The sequence below is a fragment of the Lolium rigidum genome, chromosome 6 (assembly GCF_022539505.1).
Source record: "Lolium rigidum isolate FL_2022 chromosome 6, APGP_CSIRO_Lrig_0.1, whole genome shotgun sequence".
Lineage (NCBI taxonomy): Eukaryota > Viridiplantae > Streptophyta > Magnoliopsida > Poales > Poaceae > Lolium > Lolium rigidum.
In genome coordinates this window covers 134,535,423-134,541,257 of record NC_061513.1, presented here as the reverse complement: position 1 = coordinate 134,541,257, position 5,835 = coordinate 134,535,423, and the positions used below count along the sequence as shown (strand labels likewise).

The 5,835-nt window shown below is 43.5% G+C and overlaps 1 pseudogene; it reads left to right on the top strand.

The window, feature by feature from the left end:
• Positions 1–1,046: 1,046 nt before the first annotated feature.
• LOC124663315 lies at positions 1,047–3,000 on the top strand (annotated as a pseudogene).
• Positions 3,001–5,835: the final 2,835 nt, after the last annotated feature.

Here is a 5,835-nt window from a genome sequence, read left to right as displayed (position 1 = left end):
AACTAAGTTGCGGAAAGTGTCTTTGACACATGGGAACCAATGCTCTTTTCACTTTTAGATTTTTAAAAATTTTAAAACCTCATGTTTGTAAGTCTTATAAAATTATGGCGTTAAATATATAGATATATATATATATATACGGGAGGGGTTTATGCAAAAAAGTCCCGCTAGAAAATACTTTGTATTTGAACAATATGAAAAGGACAAATTTCTGACAGTAAATGGTAGTAAAAATGTATTACAATAGTATATTCTTTTGTCAGAATTTTTTTTTGTATTTCTCAAAATTTAAAGTATTTTTTTCCGAGACTTTTTTCAATACACTTCTCATATAAATATCTATCTACATATTTAACACCATAACTTTTAAAAACATAAAAATATGAGGTTTTGAAATTTTCAAAAAACTGAAAATTAAGGGAGCACTGATGCCCCATGTACACCAAATCCATATCCACATTGATGTCTCTCATTTCCTAGATGTATACTTATTCGCGGACGGGAGGAGTATCATAAGTAGTATCATGCATGCCATGTTGGTAAAAATCTGATGTGTCACATCAATTAATGAGTAGTATCATAATATGATACCGTATCATGACACATAAATCTAGAAAACCTCATGACAAACACATCATATACACACATTTGCATTGAGATTGTACAAAACATTAAATATGACATAAAGTATGATACCATATTATGATACAATGCATTGTGGAGGTGGTATAACAAACTAGTATCATGTACATGATATTGGTGTATGATATTTTCCATTGTAACTAGTCTTATAGCCCTGAGCTGGCTATACTATTGAACTTCTTATAATCGAATGGGCGAGCAAGCTTCTCAAAAGTGAGCTACTTCCACGATGGTGTGCTGTGCTTTTATTACGGATATAACGAGCTCTAAAGCTCGAGGCGTCTGCGACTCATGGTGTACCAACCTTTTCGTTTATCTCACTATATCTCTCTTTATTAATTAGCCGCATTGCTAGGCATCGCCAAGCAACAACTTCATCCCTTCAGTTTCCTTGAGTTCTCAGGATGACGGAGACGGATGGTCAGCAGGACTCTGCAGCGATAGGCATCGACCTCGGGACGGCGTGGTCGTGCGTCGGCGTGCGTCGGCAGCAAACTAAACATGTGCGTCGGCGTGGAGATCATAAGCAACGAACATGGCGGCCGGACGACGCCGTCATACGTGGCATTTACCGACACGGAGAGGCTCGTCGGAGACGCGGCCAAGAACCAGGCCGCCCGGAACTCTGCCAACACCATCTTCGGTGAGTATACTTAATATCTTCTCTCTTCAGATTTGGACATTATCTCCGGTTCAAATTGGCGTGATCCATTTGCATCGATAGTGTAACGGCTGACTGAGTGCGCTACTGTAGGTACCAAGCGACTGATTGGAAGGAGATTCAGCGACGCGTCCGTGCAGGCTGACACGAAGCTATGGCCGTTCAAGGTCAAGGCCGGCCGCGGCGACAAGCCAATGGTCGCGGCGAACTACAAGCGCAAGCAGAAGCTGCTCGCCGCGGAGGAGATCGCGTCGATGCTGCTCGCAAAGATGAAGGGGGATGCTGAGGCCTACCTCGGCGCGCCCGTTGCCAACGCCGTGGTCACGGTACCCGTGTCGTTCGACATCCTCCAGCGCCGCGCCACCAAGGACGCCCTCGCCATCGCGGGGCTCAACGTCCTCGGCGTCATCCACGAGCCCGTGGCCGCGGCAGTCGCCTATGGCCTCCACGAAAGCACAGAGGCGAAAAACGTGCTTGTCTTCGATGTTGGGGGTGGTACCACTAGCGTCGCACTCCTAGCGATCTCTGCGGGCAAGATCACGGTCAGGGCTACCGCCGGCGATCCCCACCTCGGCGGCGAGGATTTCGACAGGCGTATGGTCGAGCACTTGGTGGAGCAGTTCAAAACAGAGTGCAAGAAAGATGCCAGTGGCAGCGGCAGGGCTCTGGTAAGGCTGAGGGTGGCCTGCGAGCATGCGAAGAGGACGCTCTCGTCGGCGACGTGGGCTCCCATCGAGATCGACTGTTTGCTCGACGGCATCGACTTCCGCACGGCCGTCACCCGCGACCAGTTCGAGGACCTGAACATGGACCTGTTCTGCAAGTGCATGGAGCCCGTCAAGAAGTGCCTCGGCTACGCCAACGTTGAGAGGAGCGACGTGCACGAGGTCGTGCTCGTCGGCGGGTCCACCCGAATACCCCGCCTGCGGCGTATGCTGCAGGACCTGTTTGATGGCAGAGAGCTCCGCAAGGACATCAATCTCGAAGAGGCGGTGGCTCGTGGAGCTGCCATCCTCGCTGACATGGCGAGCCGCGTGCCCGGCAGCGACTTGCTGAACCTGTTCCTGCTAGACACCACGCCGCACTCGCTCGGCGTCGAGGCGGCCGGCGGTGCAATGGCAGTGATCGTCCCAAGGAACACTTACATTCCCATCCGCAGGGAGCAGAACATTTCCATCCAGTCCCATCACAAGAGAAGCGTCGTCTTGTCGGTGTTTGAAGGGGAGAATGGCACTGCAAGGGACAACAGCTTTCTCGGAGAGCTCAAGCTTTCGGCTGGAGATGGAGCCAAGCGCCAGATTTCAGTGCGCTTCGACATCGATGCGGACGGTGTCCTGACGGTGTATGCGACGGACAATGCGGCAAAGCGTATGCACCAGATGAAGTTCATGGACAAAGGTCAGCTGAGCAAGAACGAGATCAAGCGGATGACCGAGGAGGCAGCGGAGTACATGGCAGAGGATGCGGGGAATAGGGAGAGGGTCAAGGCAAAGAATTTGCTCGAAGAATACTTGTACAAGAAGCGCCGTGCCATCGAGGTTGAGAGGAGGAAGGCTGAAGATGCTCTTTCCGCCGTGGAACTGATGATTCAGCAGGTGCACAGCGACCAGGTCTCAAGCGCCAGAAAGTTCCTAGACGATTTGGAGAGGCTCAAGCTAGAGAGTAGCACCACTGCTGGTAAGCAGGTTGGTGCATAATGTACATCTTTCTGCGGGAGCTCAGTTAGCTTTCTGTTGTCAATGGGCGAGTGTGATCGAATGGACATCCAAATTTAGCAAATTCAGAAATATTGCTGAACACTCATTTCAAAAAAAACATTATGAGTGTTAAAAATAGCTTTTCTAAACATTTTGAATATTCCATAATTAAAAGGTTTTCATTTGCTTATGGAATATTCATGTTTCTATGCATTTCTTACTATCTGCTTTCAGAAATTTATTTTATTTTCAGCATTCCCAATAATACCTGAATTTTGAAACTAAATTCTGGACGGGTTTAAATATACTATATATTGTTTCAATTTTGAAAGGAAGTAAACAATAAATTTCTTGAAATAAAAATAATTTTGTTGTTTGTTTCCTTGAACTCCTTTTTTATGTTGTCAATGATACCACATATGTAAAATTGTCACCATGTTATGGTTCAAATACCTTTGAGCAAAGAACCAACGATGGGCTGCACGCTTAGGATGTTGGTTGTCTCCTAGTCTAGGATGGAGCTCAAGAGTTGGATACATCATGGGGAGGAAGAACGAAGAACCCTTAAATAGGTACTTTGAAAATTTAACTGCTATGTAAGAAAACTCGTATGGTCGGAATTTATAGCCACTAGGGCCGGAATTTCCGGCCATGCCAAATACACTCCAACGACTACCTTTAGGCCGACGTAGGGAGGAAGTTCTGGAGGCTGAAACTTCTGTCCTACCCTTTGGAAACAAAGAAAATCTTGCAGTAACGAAACATAGACAAAAAAACGCATTTCCGGAAGTAGCACCGGTAGTAGGGCAAAGCTTCTGGTGGGTGGAACTTCTGGCCTACTTGGGCGTAAGTCTAGTCCAAGAAACTCTCAACGTTCAAACATCAATATCATGAGATTGGAAACTCTGATCGAGATGAAACCAATTTTTTCTTAGAAAGATAGCGACAAGAGCTACCCAACAAAATCTTAAAAACTAGAAAGGGAGATTTTCCATGAATTTAGAGATAAACCCTCTCAGCACAACAAACCGGTAAAAATTCCAATATCGAAAACACAACAATTATTTCATGTGAAATGTGTTTCAATGAACTAGAGCTTGTCATGAGAATGACAAGAAACTCTACATCACCGTACGAATACGATCTAAATAACAACCAAGAAAGATAAAGCCAAGCATGCAAAATTTTGAGGCCTCTCTTGAAAGTGCATGGAGCACCAATGTGTGGGTTTGGAAATTGATGACAATCCCTATTGACTAATGTTTGTATTGAGTTATATTTGTAGGAGTTGTCCATAGATAATATTTGAACCATATGTTGGATTTAAGGTTGCAATAAGAAGAAATCGATGAATAATATCAAGTGTCAAATATGTCTTGAAGATGAAGATGAAGTGAGCCCTCAAGTTTAACTTCAAGACATCAACATGATGAAGAATGAAGAAATGAAGTGCAAGTTAAAGACGAGTCATCTCGAAGAGACCATTTTCTTGAAGCTTGCCATCCATATGGTGATCATGGATATGTGAAGATGCACCAAAGAAGAAGCTCTCTCATGGTGGATTATGGAGAAGTAATTGACAAGACTTCGTCAAGCAAGCACTATCAAGAAAGGCATTCCATCTTGTCGCGGTCAAGATCGTCATCATCAAGCTCAAGAGGAACATGCAAGGTTAAGGTTTTTCTCTTGATAGGGTTTGTTTCTTACCGGTCTAATGGTGTAGCTGGAGACTGATTTATAGTTTAGTTGTTGTACTATCAAGAGGGCTCTCGAGTGAGTAACTCGATCGTATCCTTCGGAGAGATCAAACATTTGCATCCTTGCATCATTTTTCTTGGTTGTTATTTGGGTCTTTTCCATGTGATATTTTAGAGCTTGCTTTTATTCTCAAGACAAGCTCTAGATCACCGAGAACGGATTTTGCATGGAAAACTTATTGTGTTTTCAAGGTTGGAGGTTTTACCGGTTTGTCCTTTATAGATATGTCAAACCTTTTATCATTTGTGTATATCCTCCCTAATGGACTATGATGGTTTCCTGCATGATCTTGTAGAGTTTGTTACTAGCTTCTAAATGAGATCACGATCATCAAAATCGTAATCTGGATGCTCAAGTTATGATTTTTCTCGTTTTGCCGTTTTTGATAGTTTTCAAGGGGGGGGGGGGGGGATATTCGGCCCTAGTGGGGCGGATTTTCTGGGCCGGAATATCCGGGGGCAGATATTTCAAATAATCTGTCCCTCGAAAATGGCTAAGGACCTAAGGAAAAATCACCCTGAATATGTAATATCCCAGAACATAGGAACAATGAAGGGTAGATTTAGAAACGGGATGTGCATTTCATCGCAAAACAAGGGAAATTTTCGCGCCTTATTGCATAAAACCTAAAGGGGGTCGAGGTTTCTCTCTCGTTGCTATTTGGGTTAGAGCAATGTGAGTGTTATGAATTTCGACATGACCTCTTTGGAAACTTGTAGATTTTGGGAGATTATTTGATTTGGCAACTCATATTTGAATTCAAACAAAAGAATTAATAAGTAAACAGTATATAAATGAATTATGAATTCATAATTCAAATCACATCATATATACACAAATAATCCATAAGTGAATAATAAATTTACATAAAAGCTCTTAACCAAAAACTTGAGCTTTATTGATCATACACACACACATTACATTGTCTTTACAATATTCATTATACAAGAATTGGATGGAATAATAAACAAAAAAATAAGATTACAAGAATTGGATCATATACAAAAATCCTAAACTAATTGACTTGGAATATCTTGTCCCTGGATCACTTTGAGTTGGAAACCTGCAAAATGAAAG